Source organism: Pseudopipra pipra, chromosome 1, assembly GCF_036250125.1.
Source record: "Pseudopipra pipra isolate bDixPip1 chromosome 1, bDixPip1.hap1, whole genome shotgun sequence".
In the NCBI taxonomy this organism is placed as follows: domain Eukaryota; kingdom Metazoa; phylum Chordata; class Aves; order Passeriformes; family Pipridae; genus Pseudopipra; species Pseudopipra pipra.
Genome location: NC_087549.1, coordinates 73,022,660 through 73,049,134, shown reverse-complemented (window position 1 = coordinate 73,049,134; position 26,475 = coordinate 73,022,660). Strand labels below are relative to the sequence as shown.

Here is a 26,475-nt window from a genome sequence, read left to right as displayed (position 1 = left end):
AATATCTTTTAACACAAACAAATCTAATGGATTGCATTTCTTCTCCAGTATTTTCTGGGTTTCACACTTGTGATGGTAACTGAGGTCAGTCATTTTGCTGTGGTTTCCCTTCTGATGTATATCCCTTATGCTGGGTCACTTACACATATTGGATTGCTCACCTTGCACTCAACTTCTTTGAAATATATCCATGGAAACTATTTTCTGCATGGGTATGCTCATTATTGTATGCAGATTTTTATGAAGGATATTTTATTATTGAATATTTTATTTTGAAATTATCATATGACTGTCACGTTTTTGCCCTCAAGTAGAGGACAAAAGGGAGATGTTTAATAATGAAGAGTTGTAATGAGAACTGTTCTGTTAACTATTGAGGAAACCTGAAACAAAGCAAAATGTTTACACCTTAAAACAAAACAATGGATGATGAATTGAAGGGAGTATCCAGAAACAGAGAAACAAGTCTGTCTTGTGTTGTAAACAACTGTGCTCTTACTATTTTTTTTTTTTTAAGGCATGAGCAAATTAGAGTAGGGAGGGATAGGAGGACAGTGAAGGAATTTGCAAATGTTGACGTGCAGCTTCTCTGAAGAGAGAGGGAGTGGGAGGAAGGCCTGATGATAAATTGGCAGCAGTGTCTGGTTTAAAAGGCAGGTTACAGGTAAAATTGGCATTAGGTTTCAGAAGAAGAGAAAGTGGGCCTGGGGCCTTGAAAGATTTTTTTTTTTTCTTTTTTTTTTCTTAAGCACTGATGAAAACTTGAGAAAGAAGATGGAAATGGTGTCTTAGAGCAAATGACGTGGTAGGAAAATGCTTGTTTTACAATCACGTATTTGAATGTATAAGAACAGGACACAACTGCTTTCACAGTTAGTGGGGGATGTTGCAATAATTGCATATACTTCATGTTTCACCTCTCAAGTATATTTGGCACAGATGGATATGAAGGACCAGGCTTTGCAAAATGTGTTTACATTAGATAAAATGTCTTCAGCTTCAGCTGCTTTGCCTATTTCGACATGAGGGAATTGCCTGCATGTCATGTTGCTCACCCTGGTATCTATTCCTGGCCTTAATGTGTAAAAGCCTCCAGCACATTAAAATATCGATTGACTTTGACAACTGCCCTATTTGTGAAAAGCACATGTTGCATATTTTTCTCACCTGTTGTGGAAAGGTAGTGGAGGTGGAAGGGGAAATGGTGGCTTAGAAAAGTGGCTGCTGAGATAAGAAGTTGTTTCCAACTTCATTCTGAAAGAAGAACATCCTTACCCCTTAAAAAACCCCCAAAATTTACAAAATATTTTGAAAATATAAAGAATACTAGTGCTTTTAGACAATTATGCCTTCAGCAATTACATTCCTCTGGGTCCCATGAGATAAAATGCTAATTGTTTTACAAAGCATGTTTAAGTAAACTTTTTAATGTTTTCTGTGTGGATTCAACTGTGTGTTTTTGTGATTTAGCAGTATTCACCTTTATGCACCTTTTCCCATTGCTTTTAAAAACCTTTCATATTGTTGTATGAAAAAAAGAAAGGAGTGAAAGCAAGAAATTCTGTTCATATAATCTGCATGAAGAAAATTGTAAACCTCTTTAAACCAGTGGTTTTTATAGAATAAAAAATGGTTGAGCTTGTGTGCCTTTGTTATTACAGCTGGGTCAGTTTAAACTTGTTTCTGGCTTCGAATTCTCTTCTTCCCTCTAACCCTTTTGTGCCTCAGACCTCACTCAACCCATGGGAAGTCTGGCACAGAGGAGGAGAAGGAGGACACTGGTAGCATCTGGACATGCGTTCTGAGCATTTCTAGATACCCAACTGTCCCTAATTGTCCTTCATATGCTTAGGAGGAGACAAGCTTCAGTACTTTTTGCTAAATGTTTTCCTTATTTTTTTTTCTTTTTTCAGTTTTAGTTTTCAGTAAGGAGTAAGTTTTGTTTGCTTCAAGTACCCTTCTGCTGGTGAAATGGTGGACTATTGATGACTGTGACCAGTGTTTAGAAAAAGTTTTAAACTAATAAGCAACTGCTATTTCCAGCCATTTTGCTGGAGAGTTTAGCTTTTTCAAAATCCAGTTTGAAAAGCTTGTGTTCCTGTCAGGAAAAAAGCAGCCTCTTTTACAGCTTCTAAATAATATACCAAGAGTTGCAACTGCTTTAAAATGAAGATTCCTGAAGTACAACAAGGTTTATTCTAAATAGCATCTGAATGTAAGCAATGCATTTCAGGCGCATCAGAGGTGAAGAGTCAGTCCCATCCTCGTGTATCTAGCAGCAGAAAGAGCTGCAATTAGTGATCAGGTGTTCTGTATAAGAGAGTGCAAAAGAGTCATTGCTGATATTTTTCCTTGTGTTCTGAAGAGCATTTTTGCACTGCATTTACAGTCTGAGGACTACTAGCTGGGAAAATTATGTAGATCAAACACAGAGCACACAGTGGTCCTTGTCATTAGGCCATTGCTTTTTCATGGGTTTGGTGGCACAAATGTTTTTTGTAATCAGATCTCAATAAATTGTGATTTGTGACTGGTACACTGTGAATGGATTACTTTAAACATCTTGACGGTGATGTGAGCTGATTACTATTACTTTATCATTTCTGTGGGCTTAATTTTGGTTTTTTTGAGAAGGTATTTTTTGTGCTTTGCACAGAGATTGTAGCCCTTTTTGCAACATTTTCTTCTTGCAATTTACAGAAATTGTTATCTGTTCTGATTAAAACCTTCAACATTGTCCCCTTTTTTGGTTATTGTTGTTTCTGTTGGCCTTCCATCTTATCTTCAGTTTCCAGATTGTTCTGAGTCATGGCTGCTGCTTTCATATTTTTCCACTCTTCTCTGAAGATGTGCTGTTTATTAATGGCAGTATTAGTTGTAGGATCCATAGTATTCAGTTCTGCACAAGGAAGGGACTTCAATTTGCCCAGTCCAGGAACAGAACACTGTCCTGTGAGGTGACTTTTTTCCTTGACTCTAAATGCATCTGAGAGTCTGAACTGCAGTATCCTGGTAGCATCCTAGGCAAGGATGAAGCAGTGTCTCTGGAGACACCTTCTATGGTAGAAACTGAAGTAACAATGCAGTGTGTTCATGTCTGGATTTTAGAAAAGTAAGGTTCTCTAAAATCTTAGTGTGGGACTTTTGCTGTTGTTTTTTATTTGAATGTATACTGTAACCTTTTATTTTTTAAATGAATCATGATTCTTGGTGTAAATTCTCAGCTAATTATATGTGATGCTAGGGAAGAAAGACTTAAGACAATTTTTTAGTGACTGATTTTTTTCCCCACTGTTTTATGATAAAATATTTTCAGACTTGTAATGGTTTGGGTCATTATCATAAGTAATTCTATTATAGCTCTCTATTTTAAATACATACATATGTGTATGTGTGTTAGAATACTTGAATTTTAAGGGTGATGGGAGATGATGTTGGAAATAGTTCCTACAGATTTCTTTCTCTATTTCAGTGCACATTACCTATCCAAGCTCACATCATAAAGTACAATTAAATGGTTGTCTTGTGTTTCGCATTGATGTGATGATGGCTTTACTTCAGCTTTCTTTTGCTTACCTCCTCCTTTGTATTAAAACTTATGGTCCAGGAAATGAAAAAAACAGTGCAACAAAAAGGGATGCTGACATACATAGAAATAATTGTAAACAGTGTCTCCTTTTGTAGTTGAAAGTGACCAGGTTTTCTTAGGACTTTAGTGAGAGTTTAGGAAAAGTAAATGGTTTAGTAAGAGTAAATGCTGGATGGGCTTAAGGGATGATTTTCGCTGAGTTGCAAATTTCTGTTGTATTTTAAATACGTTCCTCATTTTGGTTCAGTTTAAAAATCTATGACAAAGAAGTGGTTCTTCGAGCTGTTTTGTAGAACTAAGTTATGGCATTTCTTTTCATGAAAAGCCAAGAGGGAACTCAAAACTTCTCATCTGAAGGATGAGGTACTAATGTTTGAAATTAATTTTTGCATGCCTGTTAGAGAAAACTCTTTGCCTTCCAAAATGTAGCAGATGATATATTTAAAAGGAATTTCAGAAGAGTTGCCATGCTATTTGAAGTCTAATTTGACTAACCTTGCTATTCAGAAAAATGTTTGAGAATTCCAGGAAACAACTTACCTTTATTTTTGTTGTTCTTTGAAAGGAGAAATTAAGCGGATGATCCAAGATAAGTAATGAAGAATTACATTGTAAAATTAGATCATTAAAAGAGTGGAATAAAACTCTAAAAAACCTTCAAGTGTAGGCAATGAGTCAAGTTTTTACTACAGTAATTCTGTTTGGGAGGTGGTTTATTGGGAACAATGATGCATTTGACTTCAGAGATGCTGATTTCCTACTTTTACTATATGTCTGAAGTTCAAATAGAACAATACCTACAATGAATTTCAAAAAAGAATCAAGAGTGAAATGTGTCTTTGAGCATAAGTATTAGTTCTTCTGTGGAAGGGGAAGAACATCCAGTATTTCAGTAAACATAAAAAATTTTGCATGGTGGTCAGTTTTCTTGATGATCAAGCAGAATTATTGTGTTGCAAACAAGAATTTACCCACATTTTTATGTGTCTGTCTTGTCTGAGACCCATTTTGGGGAGTAGAGAAGCAACCGAAATGATGTAACTTGTCTGAACCGAGCAACTTGTCAAAATCCATCCAGAGCTGTTCTTACATGACACATAGTTCTCCCTTGCTAATAGTCTCATATCCAGCTTGTTTCAGAGAACCTTATTGCATTTTGTAATATATTAATAGAACCATTTTGTGATACAGATGATTTAAAAATAGGACTATCTGGGATGAAAGGCAAAGCAAATGAATGCTCTTCTGTTGTAGGATGAAATTATTGGAAATGTTCATTCATTAAAAATCCACTTCTGTTACTACCTCACCCAGTATTTTAGGGGTGAGCTTCATCTGATACACACTACCAAGTTTCTTGCTTTCTTATTGTCAATATTTCTTATGAGGTGGAGTACTGGCTTCCTCATTAGTCCTTTGGGAGTAATTGTAGGTATTCAAAGGCTGAAACTGGAGTTGAATGAATTCCAGTCTTGTTTGTTTGGTGTTTTGTGGGGACCAGTGGGAATGCTAATAGTGACCTGAATGAAATTTTTACCACGGTTGCTGCTTTCCAACTTTCCCTGTTCCTTTGCCATCAAGGGGACATCTCCGGCACTCTTAAACAATCTTTTTTCTCTAAGGAGGTGGATCACACATAGTAAGTAGAATGTCTGTAAAAAAAAAAATTGAAAAAAATAAAACCTACTCCCCTGGGTTATGCTGTTGCAAATGAAGGTGATGTTTCTTCTGAGGCAATTTTTGTGGAGTACTTCCTAAGAGAGGGGTTGCAGACTTGTGTTATTTTTCTGACTTTTTCCATCTTTTCCTTTCTATGAATTGCTGATACACAGGGGCAAGTAAAAGAGCACTGGAAAAGCTCTGACATAATCTGTTTGATGGAAAACAAAGGGTAAGGCAGAATGGGAGAAAATGCCCAAAGAAATAAACTGTGTTACGATGCAGTATATAGCATACACAGTTAGCGGTACTAGGTGAGCATCTAACTTAGGGCTTTATACAGGTTTCCCTACAAGATTTCTATTATGCACTTTACGGAGTCAGAACTGAGGTGCTCTTGAGTAGCACTAACTGCTTTTATTGACTTCATACCTCATTGTACAGATGAGGTACAGATGAGCCTTGAAAATGAGCTTGTTAATTTTGTCATATGTTTTGTCAAAAGACTTTGACATTTCCAAAGATGTCACTCAATAGGATATAGAGAAAATATTGTGATAACTGTAACTTTCTATTTTAGCTTCCCCTTATTAATTTCAGCTTTTTTGAGAAAACCGATTTTAATTTGCAAACTGCAAGCAAAGCTCTGAACCTGAAAAGGCAATAGGTTTCTTAAATCCCTGTACTATATGGTCTGTTAGAAATTGCAGTCAATTCTACTCTATTTAAAAAAAACCCAGAAAACAAAAAACAAGGAAACCATAGTGCACATAGCCTACCCACCCTTTATAGTTTTCTGTAATGACTCTTCTGATTTACAGATGTTTCAAGACATGCAAAAATGGGGCATGAATTGGTCTGTTGTCAGGAAACAGCAAATAGCACTGTCTCTTGTTGCAGTTTTAAGCACGTAAGAATGTGTAAACAAGAACAAGATTCTTGGTGCTGAGTTTATTAACCTCCCACTTAATGACTGCCCTTATTCCTTCCATTTCAGTATTAGTTTTGATTTCCTTTAGTAATTGAATCTGGTTTTTCTGCCTCTCAAGTGGGATCTGCTTTTGCATTTACAGGCTATGCAGCGCTTTCCCACTAATGCTCTATAGGAAAATGAGGTGTTTTCTTGACTACCCATTATAAAAGCAGATGATCCTTATATTCTCTAAAAAAGGAAGGCAGCCTGTATACCTGAAATTGGTGTATCAAGAAATGTTTATTGGTGTCTTTCATTGTTAGTATTTTTCTGAACTGCCATTCAGTGGATAGGAGGACAAGGAATTACTGAGTCAGAGGAGGATAGGTCCTGCTTCGTGTTTTGTGTCAATAAACTCCATTCTAACATCTCTGAGATATATCACCAGCCTGCCATAAGAAGATGTGCAAAATAAAGTAAAAATAGGATGCTCGTCTTTATTTTCCCTGCTCTCTGGTCTCTGCCTCCAGAACTGCCCAGCTCTCCCTACTCTGAGGCTTTAGTGATGAACTATAAGACCCATAGCTCTTCTGGGGAAGAACATGTTCCAACAAGGAAATAGAGAAACCCTTCCTATTTTTTTTCCTAGTTATTCCTAGTAGTAGCACACAAAACTGTAAAGGATCTCTTTCTGGAAGTTGGTAGAGAAAATCTTCTTCCAAATGTTGCTGCATCTGAACAGTGACCTTAAGAGGATTTTTTGGGAATGAGGAGGTACTGCAACATAGGTTAAAGTTTTACCAAGAGGAACGTTTTTATGTATTTGGGGCCTAATTTTGGGTAACCTGGGAGGTTTATTTGATCTCTCAAAGACCAAGTTCTCCAGGTGCAATGCAGTTAAGATTGTGACTCAGATCTTTGTTTTGTCACTAGAGGAACCATCTGAAGATAACTCTTTGCATAGAAATGTGTGGATACAAACAAAAGTAAAAGACATATTTTCATTTTTGTAATCCTTTGACTTTATTTTGATTGGCAGCGGAGGCTAACAGTAGTAGATAAACTGGTTTTAGTTTCTTTTCTGCCACTGAGAAAGGAGAAGGGGGATAAGGATTTTTATAGCTAATCATATTTCTGGATGAGAGAATAAGAATGCTTCCTTGGGAGAAGGTTGTAAGGAAACTATGAAATGTAGCCCTGCAGCTTGTTGTCTAAATTACAAAAAACTACAGCCTCCAAATACCTGACAGACCCTCTAAAAGTAAGTTGTGTATAATATATGCCTCATACTTGTTAAAGCAGTGGCTTCACCATGAACTCTTCTTATTGAGAAAATCAAAGTATGAAAAACAATGGAAAAATAAAAGAAACCTGAAACGTTCTTAAAATGCAGCTGCATCTCTTCTGGAGCTACTGCTAGTATTTATATGCACATTTAGTACACACACAGTGTAAGTAAACAGAAATTTGAAGTGGTCTGGGGGTTTAAATGTGCTTTCATGTTTCCTGTTGTTTACACATTTTTGTTCAGTTTCATCTCGTCTGTGATAATGATCTTAAAATACTACAATTTTTTATCAAAATGTAATATATTTTTAACCGTATTACTTTAATGTTATACTATTTAAATCCCATTTTAACATTGTTTTTATATGGGATAATTTGGTATATCCTTCTGTGTGGTCTAATTTTCATTTGCAATCTCTGTGTATCAATACTGCCTTCAGCACAATGTAATGCGAGAGCCAAATTAATTTGTTTTGAAAAAATTCAGACCTTGGGGTAAAAAGTGAGAGAATAAGTTGTGTGGTGGATAAAAGCACTAACAAACGCAGCATGGGCACCAGACATATGTATTTAGTTTGTGGTAGAATTTAAATCTTTTCTTAGACAAAGTGTGATTATCTCACAGATTTATCTGCGGTGCAGTTTCTCTTTGTTGCATTTTTTCAAGTTCTCTTACCTTTGAAGGAGGATGAGAACATTGGAATGTGGCAACTTTTCCAGCAGTATTGTTTGTATTTCTGAAGGGAATACCAGTTTTTACATCAGGATTTCCATATCAAGTAAGGTGTGTCTTTGCTCTTTCCTTGTTTGTGCTATTTATTTCCTGCAGTTGTTTTAGGAAAACTTTAGGGGCTTGCTCTGATGCAGATGTTCTAAATAAAATGCCTTTTTCTTCTTATATAATTACATGTGATCAGAAACAGTGGAACCGTACGCTTGTACACAGGATGTGGATCCTACCATCCTGTCCTAGTAAGCAAAATCTTCTGCTTCACCATTCAAGTTCTTGAATATTCCTAAAGGAATTTCTAATAGGAGTTTCCTGTTTATTGGTCAGTTTACTGCAGTTAGTTCTGGATGTATTACTGTTTCATACAGTTAAGTTATAAATTACCATCTAAATTGGGCTTTTCGGTGAATTGTCAAAGATAACGAAAACCAATATCCAATTCTGAAATTAGCATTGCATTTTAATAAATTTTTCTCAGGACAATGTACCTGTGCCTCTGCATACTTTTCTGCATAAATTGTCCCAGAGCTTGAGTACCAAAACTCTAGATCACCCCCAGCACCAGCCATCAAACGTCTTGCTCTCTTTTATGTTGTGTTTTTACATGAAATTGGGATCTCAAGCAGACTTGAAATACAGAAGCAAAATCAGATCCAGGTATTCCTTCTGTGCTGCCTGAGGTGAACATGTAGGGCACCAGTGTGGTGAATGCAGAATCATGTACTTCATGCTCTACTTAGTGAGAATGTAATATGCTAGTAGAAAATAAGTACAGGTTCTGTGGATTGGAGATACTGGAGGGGAGGGCAAGGGGACTGTGAAAGGAAGTTCACTGTGGGCACAGCGCCGAGTAATTTTGGGATCTGTTTCCTGCTTTATCATTTAAGCCTAGTGCACAGAAGAGGATAGAAGACGTTTGCTTTTGCTAACAGCTTATGATGAACTAGGTGTTGTAATGAAATTCTTGACAGGGATCCTACTCCTGCATTAAACTCTTCTCCTTCCTTAATTTTGTTAGTACTGAACACAAGAAAAAAAACATATGTTGAGGAGCTTGGAAATTATTATGTGTGTCCTCTCTGGGATGATGCCCAGAACTAAAGTGTTTACCTCTGTATATTTGCTTAGCCTGAGGCATTTGTGATTGCTTCAGCGCTGTGAGCAGCCGGGAAGACGGGACTGTGCATGCATGTTGGGTGGCAAAGGGAGGGATAGGCTGCTAGAAGAATGCCAAAGCGTTGAATGATTTCACTGCTGATGGGGAAAACATTTGGCCCTGGGTAAGAATATTTCAGACTAGTCTTGGAATATGTCCATATCACAACCACCATATTCTTGCTATCTCTACAGTCACCTAAAAAAAAAAAAACCCAAACAAACAACCCTCAAGCATTCAACTTCATGATGAAGAGCGAGTGGAAGAGCTAAGAATCTTGCTGGGGGAAGGGGAGTTTGCGATCTATGGTACCAGATCTATGGTACCAGATGGACTGAGCTGTGTTCTTGTTCTGGTGATGGATATGTTAAGTTTTGTCTTTCTCTCATGCATGCTGAGATGGAAAACAGGAAAACATCCATCATTGAAGGAGAACAATCAAAGCCAGGAAAAAAAATGATACAGAATATGAAAGCACCATAGACTAAGAAACTGTTTTTAATTCTCTCTCATAGTCTTATATCATAGGTGATTCCAACACATTTGGACTGGGAACCTAAATTTTATAAAGCTTGTTGATGTGTTGCACCAACCGACATCACATTCCTGACCCTCAGTATTGTTTAAGAACTCTCCCTCCTTTTGAAAAAGGAGACTACAAATCTATTTTTTTTCCTGATACACACAAAAAAAAATAAAATTAATAGAGTTACCTAGGATTCAGTATGGTCTCTTGTCTTTAAAATGTAGTGGATATGATTTCTTTAAATCATTTTGGAACATTTAGACTAACAAAGTGGATAAGCCAGCTTGTGGAATAAACCAACATGCATGGAAACTGGCACAGTTTTTAAAAGCTGTAAATTGTAATGGCATTTTGTTGGGGTATTATTACTTCAGCTGCACAGTTATGGGGGCCTACTGCATAGTAGCAGACACTTTTTTCATAACCTGAGGCTATATGCACTGAGCTGAATTTTCCTCTTCAGACTATCATCTTGGATTCTCCCAGAAAACATATCACTGCTTTTTTGGTTTTTTTTCCTCTGTAGCAGTGCATGCTGTAGGCAATAGTGAGTGTAATACTTTCTGCATTGTTAGGCAATGAGCATTATCAGCAGCTGCAATATTCAGGATTAGTCTTTTTGTTATTATTTGGCATCTGCGGTACCTACATGAATCTGTTCAGTCCTGTTTCTCCAGAAGGCAGCTGGGCTCTCTGACTGAGAGAACATAACCATAAAGTTTTTCTGAAATTGTCACTATACTCAGGAGTGCGCTATTAATTGGAACTGCAGTTTTCACAGTGCAGTTCACTGATATATAAAAAAACTTGTGTTTTATTTAAAGAAAATAGGCAATATGAAAAAACGTCTTCGCATTTTATAATGGTGAAGTGGGGACAGATCAAGGTTCTCAAAGCTCACCACAAATCAGTTCCTGACTGAGAATTATAATCCAGGCCTTATAACCCCAAATTCATTCTTGGTCCGCTAGCAAACAGATGTCTCTGAATTAATTATGCTATGGAAAATGTATCAGCTGGTATCTTGCAGTACAGCAAATGTATTTCAGAATATTAAATAAAAGCCAGGACTTTCCTTGGAGTTGTGGACTTTTTTTTTTTCTCTAAAAGATGTCTGTCACCTGAACTTCATTTGAATTTTTTAAAACTAGAATAAAAATGTTCACTGTCTTTTGCAAAAGGTCAGAGAAACAATATTTTTATTTGCATGTTTAAAGATGCATTTGCTTAGTATTTATCTTCGTTGATACCCATAGTTTTGGTTTTATCTTTCTTAGGTTACTTGCCTTCTTTGGAAAATAAAGGAGCCATATACTGGTTAATGAAAGATAGGGAGCAACTGTTTGGTTTCATGCAGACTAAGTGTGTAGATTACAGGGTATTGTTTTGCTGGTTTTTCCTAAATTGTCATAGATATTGGAGAACTTACATGGTGATCAATTAAAATTAAAGTTTACATGCTAACATCAGTTATCAGTGTATCACTTAAATTGGAGAATCAGTTAGGACATAAAATTACTGGGCAGAATTCCATAACAGGAATAACATTTTATCCCATGGACAGTTGCACTCTTATTAGGGTGGGTGGAATGACGTTAAGGCTATATTTCTTATAAGTGAGAATTGTAGAAGAGGTAGAAGCTGTGCTGTGTTGCATTTTGGGGGAGAAGGGAAATTTCTCAAGAAGACTGTCCCATGGTATCCTTCTGCAATATTAAAATGCACATGCGCACACACACACCCCAAACCAAATGAAAAAACCCCAAACCCAAACCAAACACAACACATCTATTAAATTTCATCTTAAGGACACCTCAAAATGCTAGAAACATTTATTTTTATCTATGTCTTGTAGACAGACACACACAAATAAATCTAGTGTACATTATGCTACAGTGTTTAATAATTTTTTCGTTGACTTTCATTATGAAGTTGATTTCTCTGGTCATGACACTTTCAGCCACTTGTGTCCTCAGTACTAGCACCATTTGGCTGAAAGGTTGTAAAAGGTGTTATTCATGTCGGTATCCTGGAACTGTAAAAGTCTGCCTGGATTATCAAACCAGTGAAATTCAGGTTCAGAAAACCATGTAAGAGTTTGGAGACATGTAGGCAGAAAATATCAGTGGCAACAGAGCACTAGAAATATCCTATAGACTTCAGTTAAAGATCAGAAAAGCACAAGGATAAATGGTGTCACACTCAAAAATAAATATTTTAAGAACTTTTGCTATCAAACTCAAGGAGATCAGAGTTGTATCAGAATTGATTTATTTTAAATAAAATTACTCAGTTGTGTAATTTGCAGAAAGTTGGATAAAGGCCATGTTTCCCCTGCTCTTTGAAGTCTTCATGAAAAAACATGACTTCAGTGGGAGCAAGACCACAATAATTTATCCTTTATTACTGTTTTTCTCCATCTCTACCATTTTAAACTAGGTAATACTGTTTGTTCTGTCAGCAGTCTTAATAATGTATTATACTTTAAAAATTACTATTTTGGGAATCATGGTGGGGTTTTTTTTGCAAGACCAAAGTGCCGCTCTTGGGCTATAAATCTATGGTGGTTGGTTAAAAAGTTAAATGTACATTAACATGTCCTGTCACTTTGACCTAGATAGAGTTAAAGCAAGTAGTGGGGCAAGTTCAGTGGCTTAAAATGAGCTATTATTAGTCAAATCCCTGCAAAGCCAAATGAATGTTATGTCATTCTGTTTTATAATTTTCAGCCAAAGAGCTCTGGCCGACTGGTAACTTCACATATTCTGATCTATGCTTTCCTGTTAGCAATATGTTTCCTGTCCTGGCACTCCAGTCTCTACATTTTTTCTTATTTTGGCCTAGTGGAAAATAAAGTGTTACTGTAAATAGAGTTAAAGCTGTGTGTTATTCATGAAACTAATTTTAAAGACCTTCCCTTTCAGTAAAACTGGGGAAAAAAAAGATGCCATGGCCAATAGTATAGCTAGCAGTATGAAGAATATGACCAGGGCTCATATTCCTAAACACTGGCACATGTTACAGCAAGTGCAGTGAGTCTATTGCACTCAGATCTATTGCTTATGTAATTTATATATGGCAGTGTGAGTACATGTGTACGGATGTCCACAGTTGTTCATGACTTGGAGCTTGTGCTCAGCAAGTCAAGAACAATGCTGGAACTTCAGAGTGTCCTGGTACTCCTCCTCTTTTGTCCAGATGTGATTTTTGAGTTGAACCAGTAGACACATATGTCAAGATCTGGAAGCTTCCCAGCTCTGCACGTGGAACAGAAGTGGGTGTAGCATTCTGTACATTGATCTTCTGTTCTGCAGTATGTATCTGCAGACATTGGTCTGTTTAGGTTGTGGTTGTGTGGGCTGGTTCTGTGGTCTCAAGCAGCAGTGACAGGGGCATGTTCAAGGATGTGATTGATTTTTCATTTGTTGCGCTTTTTTGCCTAAAAATTCCTACATTTATTTTGTTTTGGTTTTACTCTGTCCAATATTTTGATTTGGAAAGCATATAAACAAAATGCTACTTTATAAGAAGGAAATTCCTGTTTCTTCCATGTTCCTTATGCCTAGATTCTGCTTAATAATTTCTATCTTTCCATGTGCGTTTTTTAGTCAAGTAAATAAGATAGGTTTAGTGAGATGTTTTTCATTATACAAGGATCTTTTCAGTGTGAAAACAGAAAGGTGAGTAGTAATATTAGCTAGTATATATTCTAAAGTTTGTTTTTGTAAAAGAAAATGTTAGCTTTTGTAGAAGAAGCACGAGGTTGTAGATAGCAGTTGTTGTAACCATTCATCCTTGATTCATCCCTGAAAGTAGGATATATTTTCGTAATGCAGGCATGTTTTGGAGGAAGGTAAGAGGAAGGTGAATATTTGTATCTTTTTATTCCTGCTCTTATTTTTCTTCATCCTTCTCAGTTTTGGTACACTTGCGGTTTTGACAAGATTTTCTCTCTTGCCAGACATCAACAAAAGCAAATAATGTGTTCAATAGGATTTTAAAGAGTACCTAAAGTTTACTTACATTTGCTCAGTTCTCCTGTGCATAGATGGTAAGAACACTGAAGTGGGGAAAAGCTCATCTACCTGGTGTTCCTGCCACTTCTACTTCAGCCCCACCAACATCAGCAGAAGTCACTTGAAGCTGCTTGCCTAACTCATGCTGTCATCTCTGTGGAGCAAAAGCCAAAGCTGACTGGTGGAGTGATGTGGAACAGGCATGTTCTTGTCCCATTCAGTGTTCTTTTTTGTGTTGTGAGGCACTTCTTGTCATTAGGTGTTGTATGAAAATCCTGAGTCCTGGGCAAGCTCCCAAGGTGACTGGGTAAGGTGAGGTAGCTGCTGTGGCACACTGCCTGAGTAATGCCATGCAGCGACAACAGAAGTGGGAAGTCTCAGCGTGCAGACGAGCCACGCTGTCTAGACATGCTGCTATTATTTCTTTGCTCAATTCCGTGTGTAGCCAAATATCTTTTCAAGTGTACTAGACAGATGTGAGTACAGTGTCCACAGCCATAGAACAGCGAAGGCTCTTAACTGCATGTGCGCTCTCCTCCACACCCCTGCCAGATTTAATCAAACTGCTTGGTCATACCAGTAACTTTAGTACCATATTCTATCAGCAGCAGAAAACAGCATTCCTCTTTGTTTATTATTAAATCTAGTGAAGATTTCTTCCACTAGTATACAACTAGAATACACCTATGTGTATTTTTATCCATGTGTATTTTATCCCCCGCCCCCCCATTCTTTTAAATTAATGTGGTTCTGGGCAAATAAAATGTACCATGGCTGAATTCCCCTGTTGTATGCCTCTGTTTGTCTTTGAGAGCAGGGACAAACAGCTATTTGAAAAGTGAGTTTGTCTGTTGTTTTCCCTGGCCATTTTCACAAAAGTTTTTGTCTTTAACTGAAACTGATGATCAGTTTCAGAAGTCGTTTTGAAAGGAAAGAATGGGAAACTCAGGTATGAGACAAAGCCACTGTAGCCTTTTTGCCTTAGCAAATAATCATAAACCAAAGCGAGATTAAACTAAAACATGGTTGTATATCTCCCAGTAAAATAATTGATTTTTTTTTTGCAGTTAGTCTTCTGATTTTGGTGGCCTTATTTACAATTTCTGTAAGACTGGTTTGGAGTTGGCTGAGTTGACCTAATTTTAGCTTAACTAAGTGAATATTCAGGCTAGTTTCTGGTGTTATCTTACCCACAACATGTACTGTATTGTGCCCAATTAGAGTGCCACCACAGTAATAGGAGCAGCAGGGTTGACATGAATGAATGTAAGGGCAGCAAGTGGTGAATCTGTAGAAATGCAACCTTTATGAGTTGGTTTGTGTGTGTGTGCATGTTTTCCCTAAATCAGTACGGTGGATTCATACCCTACTTTCCAGTTTTGTTTAGGTAATTATTACCATTAGAATAAAAGCAAACTTGCCAAACCTTTTATTTCAATCAAATAAAATCTGAGATGTTTATACAGAAGTAAGAATCGTGAAGTCAGTGGTGAAGGGAGTGCGGGCAGGTTGAAACACATATAGAAAGAGCTAGTACTGTTTGGCTTGTTTAGAAAAATTGAGGTATACAGCCTTCTTTGTAATGTTTCAAAGCCTAATAATTCAGCTGCTCATTCTGGTGTAGTGAGTGTGTACATAAATCTGTAAGATGCATGCTGCATCTTAGAGATGGATTTCTTGTAGTTGCCTGTAGAACTTACTGCACAGTAACAGTTATAATTAATTACTTGACAGACTGAATGTCTCAGAGTAGTTTGTCATCAACATGCACGGGTGGCGGGTAGTTATGCTGAGGTGTTCAAGTATTCTCTGGTACATAGTAATATAAAAAGCAGAATTTGGTCCTCTTCCAAGTTTTAAATTTGTCCTTGAGTTTCTGAAAAGTGTGAGGCAAAGAAAAGGTGATGCAAGGTCTTGTTGACAATATAAGCTTCTCCCACCACCTTGGACTGTGAAATTGAAAGTGATTTTCTCTCTTTTAGCTTTGACTGATCCCTGTGCCATGAAGAACACTATCTAAGTCTACTCTTGACAACTTCTACAGAGGAGTTTGACGTCGCTGAATTTCACAGAGGGGTGTGTATATGCACGCATATGATATAGATTCTTAATTTAGAAGGAAACGTAAATTATAATCTGAAGTACTTGGCGCTAAGAAGAAAGGGATTCATGAGAAATTTTGATGTTGTGAACCTAAATCTGAATCTTTGTTATCTAACCTGGAGAGTTCTTCTTGGTCATACGATGTTTGCAAATATCTTTATGCAGTACTGCTTATGCATTTGGCAGATTTCCTGAGACTCTCATAGGTCAGGAAAGCCCTGGAAAAAAAATCACAAGCACTTCCAGTCATCTAGCACAGTCATTTTGTATAAGTGAGTCAACAGAGTGGAACAATGACTCCTTTTTTTGTCTCATGTCTCTGTTTAGGTTCAAGGGTGAACTGCTGATTGCTAGTGTATTTGTTCTGTGCATAGACATTCTCAGTCTAGGAAAGGAAAGCTTATAGTGGATGGAATATCACTTTTTTCTTGTGAAGTGAGTCTTGGGGTACTGAGAGCAGCAAACTGCTATATGGTTCCTGTCTTGCTGTTTCAAGTAGAGGTAGCAGTATGATTAGCAGTACCTTCTTGTTTCAATAAAGAAAAAAGCAAGATAATTTTGTGAATATTATATTGTCTTTGTTCCTACAAAATGGGTTAACATCTTGAAGTGTGCTTAATGATGCATCTCTTGCTTGAAAATGTCTTCTGTATTGTTTTGAGATGTTAGACAGTAACTGCATTGTTTTGCCTTGAACTTTATGTTTTATGGAAAAATAAAAGAACATTAAAGTTTTACCCATCTGAATTTTGTTGTGGATTTCACTTGGGGACAGATTTCAGCCTGTGTCTCAGGCATGTTTAATTTTAGTGATAGTTAGGGGACCAAGACAGAATTTACAGTAAGGATTTTTCTCAGATCCTTGTCCCATGGATTTTGGTAATTCTATGGCAAGTACTCCTCTTCTGGTTCTCATGCCAAGCTGCCAGATATTTTAAAGAATGATTTTTTTTTTCTGTCTCTTTCTGTTTGGTCCTTGTTCACACTCTGTAGTTAAAACGCCTTACATTTCTAATTTATTGTCTTGGGAGACATGCTTTATGTCTGCTATAAATGTCTGAGAATTGCTGATGAGCTGTCTCTTCAATACCTATTATTTCTCTTTTGTGTTTCCTTAACTTCTAGGAGCATACAACAAAGTAGACCCAGGACCCCCCTGTGCTAGGCTTTGCACAAACGCTGAACAGAGGCAGTAGGTGATTACAGAGGGATGGTGACTAAAAGGTAGGTAAGAGACTATTTTGTTCAGTGGGTAGATGGTGATGTCATAGAGAGATTGTAAGATGATGTCTGGAAGAAGACTTGTGAGATGGCTTTGTAGACCATTGCAGTTATTCTGCCTTTCTCTTTTCCCTAACCTAAGGAAATTGAAGAAATGGAAATGGGTGGAATGCAAGAAAAAGAACCTGAAATTTTCTTCTCTTCTTGCCCCTCCTAAACTGTGCTCAAAAGGGGATGTTTGTTCAAAGAAAAACTGGAACTGTAAGAGTAACGTGTTTGTAGGTGGGAGAGGTACTATTTCAGGATGCTGGTTTGGAGGCTCCACGCAAAGGCTTACCATCAGTCTAAAAATGTCCTAGGAAAAAGGAAGCCTGTATAGCTAAATGACAAGGTATAGGAGACTGTTAAAAGCAAGAGGACATCTTAAAAAAAGTCATGTCTGTGTTCAAAGAAGGAAATAGGACCAAAACATTCCCCTATCAGGCTAAACATAAAACTAATGAATGTTTTTCTCAATCAGACCAATAGCGGGAAGCCAGCTGTAGAGTCTGTGTGGCCTGTGTATAACGCCATTATGAAATGAATGATCTGAGATAAAGCAATGGCAGAAAACTAAGTCATTCTTGTGTGTTTGCGCTCACCATGGAAAAGCATGGGGTGGTTCCTGTTTTGGAACTCTTCTTATGGGAGGCTTATGGGATTGCCTTTCTCAGCTGGAAGCATTTGTAGGCGAGATTGTGGAACAAATTGCACATTCTCAATTTAACAGGTCCAGATGTAGTTTAACTAGGTTTTTTTAGGAATGGTAGAAGGAAATAGGACAGCTACAGACTGTGGCAAGCAACTTCTTGCTTTAAAGTGTCTCAGCAGTTGAGTACTTGAAGATATCTAATTTTATGCCATATTTCAGGGGAGTTCATGAGGAATGGGGGAGCCTAGAAACCAATAGGTCTCTTGTTTGTGGATTAATTAAAAATTTGATTAGCATATGCGTTTTAGGAAGGACATTGGATAATATGGGCAAGATACTGAGAAAGAATTGATTTCTGTGTATAAATGCCTGATTAAGAAGATATTTAAGAACTGGTTAATATTAGCCTTCAACTACTGGAATGATGCTTACAAAGATGATGGAGCCAACGTTCTTGGTTGTGTCAAACTATGTAACAGGAAGTTAACATACACAGATTGCAAATTAAATATTCTGATTGGGCATTTTAGGAAAAGCTTTTTCACAAAGAGGGTAGTGCAGCGCTGAATAAAGTTACCTGGGGGTGGAGTGGGGGTGTCATCTCTCCCAGTGGGAACTTTCAATTCTTAGTTGGACAGTGCTACAGCTGACCTGATCTACTGTGGCTTTTAGTGATTGGTCAGACTGGATGTCTCCCAGAGATCCCATCTAGCCAGCATATGGTGTGCTGTTCTGGTGTCCTCATCTCAAAACATGTGGGGTAGAGCTGGAAAAGTTTCAGAGAAGGGCAACAAGAATGAAGAGGGGCAGCAGGATGCAGAAGATATCCATGGAGCATCATTCATACAGGAACAACTAACTAGATGAGAGTCTCCCTACTGGAAAAGAGATAGTGACCAGATGCTAAAGCTAGATGTCTATAAAATTATAAAAGCTGTGAGGTGTGTGGACGGGAAATGAATACTCGGTGCCACTTAATTTTGTATTAGAAGAGATATGAGGTGAAACAGGCAGGGAACAGTTTAAAAGCTAGAAAAAGTAGTGGGGTTTTTTTGCATAGTAAGTAATTCTGAAATTCCCTGTCACAGCATGCTATGTGTGCTTCATGGGTGTATAGAACCGCTGAACAAAGTTGGATATAGAGGTGGAAAAAAAAGAGGAATTAAAAAAACAAGAAAGAGGTGATAAAGGCACTACCTCTAGGTAAGGAAGTTACTGAGCAGAAAACTGTGGAAAGTGTGCAGGGTTTTGGGGAGAGTGGAAGAGAATATTGTATATGACTGCGCTAGTTTCCACTCTTTCTTTAGACATCTGCTCTTGGCTGCTCCTGGAGACAGAGTAGTAGGTCAGGCTGAATGTTTTGCCTGAGCCAGTTTTGTCATTTCATTTGGGCTAAACAGCCAGCTTGACCCACTGTGGTGGTTCTTACATGCTATTTTATAAACAGTAAGGTTGCAGGGTGCAGTCCCAGAAGAGAACTCTGTTGCTAAAAGTATTTTTAAAAATGCTAAGCTGTTATGTAATTTGAGGTCTCACACTGTGCTTGGAGACTTTTCCCTCATTGTAAGATAAATGCTTTTAATCCTTTTTTGGCACTTGATAAATTACAGTTAAATTTGTTTTAATATTTTCAAGCTGTTTCATTGAGAGTTCAGTTTTTAGTCCAAAAATCTCAGGTTTTTGCTTACTGTGTTCTCTGTACAGTCTGTAGTGCTTTTCACATAGAAAGGAATTACCAGAACACCTTTTTTCAATATGTAAGTTCTAGTGACACCTGTTTTGTTGTAGAGCAAATATCCTTTGAGGGGAGAAATAAGCAAGATGAAACAGCAAAGCCTAGAGAGAGTACAAAGACAATAAGAAAAGAGTGTTGAATTTGGAGATACTTCTGTGTTTGTGAATTTGTTTGAGAAGCAAAATATTGGAGTTATATTATGACATCTAAGGGGAAAGGCTAAAAGTGTGACAGGGTTTCATAATGATAGCCATTGAAATGGCCAGAAGAGATAAGGCTACTGGAAGAAAGGTGGTCATAGGAGAAGATTAGTGGAAAATAGGTAAATTTATCTGAAGGAATAGAATGAAAAGAGGTAAGTAAGCAAAACTGAGAAACTACTGAGTAAAGTTCTGAAGAATTAATAGAATTTAAGGATCTTAGAGAGGAGCAGATACTGGGAATGAAGGAAACAGTGTCTTTGGTTTTCCATCAATTTATGCACCTGAGATGGATGGATCTGTGCAAGTATTAAAGAATATTCAAATTTTCTGAACCAGTATCTGTACTTCCTCTGAGAAGTTTTCCAAGGGGACTTGAAATCAAAAAACACGGGAGGAGAAAACAATGTTTTTTGCATTAGATTAGAGAGGTTAATTGCTCTTGGTAAAAATGAATTTTGTTAAAATAGTAGCAAAAATGAGACTAAAAAGCTGAAATGGAAACTCTAAGGATTTCTAAGTAACATGGCCAAAACTTGCAAAGTCACAAATGGTATGAATATTTCAAATAGTGATATGCAGTCCTGATGAAAGAGTATTTTTCTTGCAGGAAGAGGGGATACAAGGGTGTGGTTTCAGATAAATGGAAAGGAATTGCAGAATAGGAGTGGTTACAAGGGAAAGAAGAGGTATGTAACATAGGTCATTACTAATTTAAAGTATTGCTTAGGTCAGCCATTCCCCTACGCACCTAATTCTTTGAGCTCATCCATTTGTGAAGAAAAGTCCTTCTTCCTGGCCCTTCTAACTCATCTGGTGTGTTCCTTGTGGCACTATGTGTGTAGTGATTGGAGGTTTCCCTTTGTTGGGGACTTGTGGAATTTTAACAAATTAAACATAACAATGAAAAGCTTATTAGTAGTAGTTGTTGTTCTTTGTTAAAAGGAACCTGCATTGCTTCAAAGCAGCAATAGCAATTTCAGAGTTGAAGGAGCTTCATTTTGTTTCAGACACTCTGCCTGGTATGTAACATAACCACAGACCACTGAGCTGCAAACAACTTTGTGCTGAAGTGATGAATTGTGCTGTGCTTTAATCTGCATATGGGGTGAAGAAGGATCAGAGAGGGATGGATGAGGTCACTGTGTCTAATGGAAAGACCCTTTGTTTCTTGCTACAGAAAATGAGACTCTTCCCATTAAAGCTAGTTAAATCTCTGAAATAAATGGCATCTAGAAGCAGGGTTTTAACACCTGGTGTGAAACTAAATGATCTTTGATTTATAATTTGATTTTATTTTTTTTTAGTGCTTAAGATTCTGTTAGCGTTAAGGTTCATCTTCTCCCACGCTGGCTCAACTGCCTCCTCCAGGTCACATTCCTTGCCACAGAGAAACTGCCTTTAAGTATTCCAGATATCTCTCATTTGCCTGAAGTATCTTGGTTCCTTTCTCTCATCTTGATTGAAAATGTCTGAAAAATTTATAGAAAAGGGCACTGTTTTGAGATCCGTTGAGTTGACTCTGTTGATCCAGGTTTGGTGCATTTATAAATTTTTTTTTCCCATGTGACACAGATTTTCATACTTGCAGTGTTTGCACTAATGAATGAATAATCTATGTGCTCTGGAAGCCCTTTCTGCAACACCACTGAAGAAGTTTGAATTATTTTTCACTCGGCTTCAGATTGCATCTTTATAAAATATGGTGGAATCCAGTGCTGGAAAACATGCAAGATTGACAGCCCTGGAAATTGAAATCCCTGTTTATCCATGTACTAGCTAACACAGCCTAGTTGTAGCAGACTCTCTATCTTGGCAGTACAACTCACATTTAACCTGATGAGATGACCTTCAGTTATTTATTATTTACAGAGCGCTGAAGGTTTGCAAAGATTTTTCATAATGGGAGCAACATGTTTCAATTTGTGTTTTCAACATCTTTCTGTATGATGTGTTTATTACAGTATAAATACAGGTTTATGTCTTTTAAAAAAAAGAGCTATGAACTCTGCACTGGATTTTTCCTGTGAAAGAGATGTGTTTATGTACAGTTATATAATTAGTTGTAGAAACTGATAAGGCTGTAGTGAAAAAAAACCAGAATGCGTCACGGTGACATTAGCAATATAGAATTTCTGCTAGATCAGTCTGCAACTTGTCCCATCAATGTCATGGTGAAGTGATTTGTAACAGAGGAAAGACTCGGCCAGGTATGAATGCAGGGGAATTTTTTTCTTGTATCCAAACTGAGCTTTTGGGACCCTTAAGTGACATGCAAGTCCCATTCTCTCTCTGGGATGAAGTACGCTAAGGTAGAGCACACACATCATACTGGAAAGTTTGTTATTACTCTTTGGTAAATTGAGAATCATTCACATTTTAAAATGTCTTCTCAATTTCCTAACCCATTTCCTAACCCATTTCTTCTGCATTTCCTAACCCAGCCATAAATTCCCAATTTTTAACTTGGCCAGATGCATACAACATGAGCAAGTTTCTTTGTTTAGTGTGTTTTTGTGTCCAGTCTCTTCTTTTTGCCCCTCTTTAGATCAAATTCTGCATTTCATTATTACACAGACTACCAGTGGAAAGGCCTTGCATCCTCAGCATTTTCCTTCTGGGTTCTTTATTTTGAATTCCAACAATGAATTCTCATATGCATGATACTTGTATCTAGTTGCACCACTGCTACATAAACTGACACTTTTCTGCTCTGATTTAATAGTTTTTCAACACCACACCCACAGCTAAAGGGAAGGTTTTATTTGTAAGACATTTTGTTGTACTTGTGTTTTTCTTTGTGTCATTAACAGAGGCCATTTGGAAGAGTTCTTTGTTTGGTTGATTGGTTTTTTAGGTTTTTTTAAATGGTCATTTTCCTTAATATTCCTTCTACAGCTTTGTGCTTGGACTGTTGTTCTCAAAGTAGATCTAACAGCATACCATTCTGTAGTAATATGCAAATGACATCAAAGCGGAGACTTGGTAAATAAAGGAGAAAAAATATAACTGCAAAAGGATTACAAAAAAGGGGAAGGGATGGAGATTCTAACTTCGCAAGAGCATTTTTAGTACCACTGTCAGGCAGTGATACAAAAAAATAAAAACAAATACGGGAAAGGAAAGGTAGTGTTTTAGCATTTCCTTTGTGTTTAAATAAATACCCTCTCTTGCTGATGAAAGAAGGTTTTGGTTCTCAAAAAGGAGAGGAATAGGTCTACAGAGACTGGAAGGTGGGTGTGTCAATATGCCTTGATTTGTAGGGAGCTAATGAATTCCTGTACTCTGAGCTCCATCCTTTCTTAGGGCATAGTGGAAGGTAGTGTTCATGCAGTGGGATTGCTGGTCACCTATTCTGGAACACATTAAGAATGAATGGGCTATTCCACAACCACTCTCAACATCTTGGATACAGCTTTCCTAGCTTTCTTATTTACTCTCCTGTCGTGCATGCCATGACTCCACCACATAACCTACATGACGATGGGCACTGAGTGGTCCTGTCATTATCTGTCAAGTTCAAGCCTCAGCTGCCAGTGTGAGGATGGTTTTAGAGGACTCTGTAAAGGAGCACCTCAGGATCTGTTGACTTTTAAAATTGAACTGGTCTCTTTGTTTCTCAAAGGGCAGCTCACAAAGGGTGGGAGTACTCATAGGCAAGCAGAGACCTTGTCTTTTAACCCACCAATCTCCTCAGACATCAGTACATTCAGTGTAGTATGCCAAACTTTTGTATCCTAAGCAAATGAGTGAAGAGGTTGGTCTGGCTTGCCCTGAATGCATTGGTTGGCAGTTCTGCAACTTAGGGTGAGCTAAAGGCATGGATGGGCTAAGTGCACCATCCTTCATGCTGCTGAGGAGTGGGATCTTGGGATACCTTATACCAAATTTTTGTACCCTGACTTAGCCAGCATTCAGCTTAGGACTGAGATGCCTCTGTTTCTCAGTTTAAAAGGTATTGAGGGAAAGTGAGAAGGAAGCTGGGCTCCAGTGGAGGGAGAGTGGAAAGGGCGAGATCTGTGTGTAGCAGTAGATGCAGTGTGATCTAATGAGCACAGCTTCTCTCAGGCTTTACCCTTCTTATATACAGTAGCTGTGGTGGTCTTAAAAATGCGTCTGGTGGCTGGTTTCTCTTTGGGGCAGGAGATGATTTGAAGGAGAAAATGGTGCCAATCATGAGTGAGCATATGGATCTGGTTGTTGAGGCATGTTGTCATCAACTGATATTGGACTAAGCTTCGATAGAACTAACTGCTAGGAAGATCTGGATTGCTTGGGAGCTAGGGTCTTTGCTCAGGATGTGGTGTTGGAACACCACCATTGTAGACATGATATGGGAGAAGATGAAGGGCCAGGCTAGCAAAGTGAAATGGAGGTTATCTATACAGGTCTACCTGTGGCAATGCCTTAGCTTACTGCCATGGGGTGTTGTCTAAATGGACATGTGGTCCTGCCAGCAAAGTGTATGATGTTCAACTGTGGCATGTCAGTGTGTTGGTGGTTTGATTATTTGTTCATCTCAGGAGAGGGTACCCTGCCTGTGCCATGTATGCATTTGGGGTTTTTTGAGGAACTGGATGTATGAGAGTGTGAAGATGTACAGAAAGGAGCACAATATGGCTTTTGAGTATACATCTTAGTGGTCTCAGGCAGCACTAGCTAAGGACTAGCTATATAGCTATAAGGACCTTATAGACTGCAGGTCATTCTAAACTAATGGTGTGCTGGAGAGTTGGGGCAGTGGGATGGGAGGAGGTTTTCCATAGGCTATTGCTGCAACACCACCAAATGTATTGTGTGGCATAAAATGTAGGGATGTTCAGGAAGCTTCCTGTTAAGCACCTGTGTGATTACTAGAAAATTTTGATATGAGCTAAACAACCCAAAAAAGCTGAATCAGTGTCTCTATTGTTAGAAAAATCTGAGGGAAGATGTAATCGTTGTATGTGTTTCTATTTATGAACTCAAGGTGCCTTTGACACATTTGGTCTCTGAAGTTTAGATTCCTCAAAAGGAGCAGTCTGAGATATGTTTCAGTGTATGCAATCTGTGCGTACATACTGTATGCTTATAAGTTTCCAAAGTGATAAATGAAAAATGACAACTGCAAAGCTACAGAAGTCTAAAGTGATTTTGGATATGATGGAGACATCAGTGACACTTCATGTAATTTAGTCTTTGACTGATGAAAGCTGTCAGCCACTGAGGAACCATTGGGAAAGATGTCACCAAGCAAATTGGATTTTCACAACATTGTTAGTTTGTGAAATAACTTAACAGAATAGATTTTTTTTTCCTGAAAACTCTTAAAAATGGAAATTATTAAAAAGAGCATAATCATTAAGAATTAGATAAAACATGAAAGTCTAAGTGAGTAAAATAACATAAGAGGATATTTCAGACCCGAAAAAAATTGAGTATATTTATTTTATTATTTATAATACACAAATACACAGAGCAGCACAGTGTATGCTCTGAAGAAAACCCACAAGAGGCTTCCGGGTATTGAGACAAATATGTCAAGAGCCATTCATTCCTCATTTAACGTTAGGTTATTTGACATCTCCTTATTTGTTGTTTGACAACTTCATTGGGTGCATTCCACCAAATAGTATATGATTTCTGTTGTGTCAAGTTTTACTACTTTTAAACAGACTTAGAAATAGAACTTAAATTTTTAACAGTGATGTTGGAGGAAGAAAATACAATTATGTTTTATTCTCTTTAGAAGGATTTTTTTTCTTGGTCATGCTGTATTTTAGGATCTAGAAAAAAATAAGCAAGTTCGTATTGACAGAAAGGTCAGACATGTGCAAGGATGTTCCTCATATGTGTGAAACCTTTATGAATACACAGTCTTAAGTATAAGCATTGTAGTAGTTTTGAACTTGACCTTTTCTTTTTGCAAACTCTGATGGATTGGATATTTTAACTCTAAAATGCTCTTTGAAAATCTTTGTACCTTCCATTATTTTTAATTTTACCTGTTTTTTTTTTAGGAAAGGATTTATTAACTTGATCTTTCACAGAAGTTTTAAAATATCTGTATCTGACTTCAGGATTTAGTGAATAACTAACAAAAGGTGGATGAATTTTCAGAAATATCTAACAGAAATAATGATTTTTGCCTTCAGACTTCTTATTCCAGGATTCTGATAGCTTTATCAGGGTTTCCTATGTTTCTGATGGACATCTTCAGATGGGAGAGTTGTCTGATTTTTCTACTGCAGTTCTGAATTGAATCAGAGATCTAAATGCAAAATCTAACATGGAAGTGTGTCGTGGATTGGTGGAGTCCCCTTTGAGCACTGTTGCCTATAATCATGGGGTGTTAATTAGATTAGAGGAAGCATTAAACAGTGCTTTCACTTGTGTGTTGAATTTTTATAAGTGTGTGGAAAAATTTTGTTGATGTATAAAAAGATCTAAATCTTTGCAGAGATAAAGAGCAACAAAGTGAGGTAGTAGCCTACTTACTCCTTGAGCAACTTGCTCTAGTGTTAGAGACTGCTAAAACCTGCTAGGTTTTTCTGCCCATAGACACTATGACCAGGGTTGGAGCTAGATAATCTTTAAGGCCCCTTTCAATCCAAACCATTCTGTGATTGTATGATACTGTAGCATTTTGTATAATCAGTACAGAGACATT

At 37.5% G+C, this 26,475-nt stretch overlaps 1 protein-coding gene across 8 annotated transcripts in view; it reads left to right on the top strand.

Annotated features, from left to right (window-relative positions):
- The window catches only part of SEMA5A (semaphorin 5A), a 338,112-nt gene that overhangs the window by 63,600 nt on the left and 248,037 nt on the right, over positions 1 to 26,475 (top strand). For 6 of the 8 annotated variants that reach the window (XM_064661194.1, XM_064661239.1, XM_064661203.1 and 3 more), the window contains exons 2-3: positions 15,859 to 15,952; positions 17,105 to 17,203. The gene's annotated coding sequence lies outside the window, so the exon portion shown is untranslated. Of the gene's footprint in view, positions 1 to 784; positions 806 to 15,858; positions 15,953 to 17,104; positions 17,204 to 20,436; positions 20,516 to 26,475 lie in introns of those variants that run through there. The other 2 variants (XM_064661211.1, XM_064661250.1) reach the window with 2 other exon arrangements.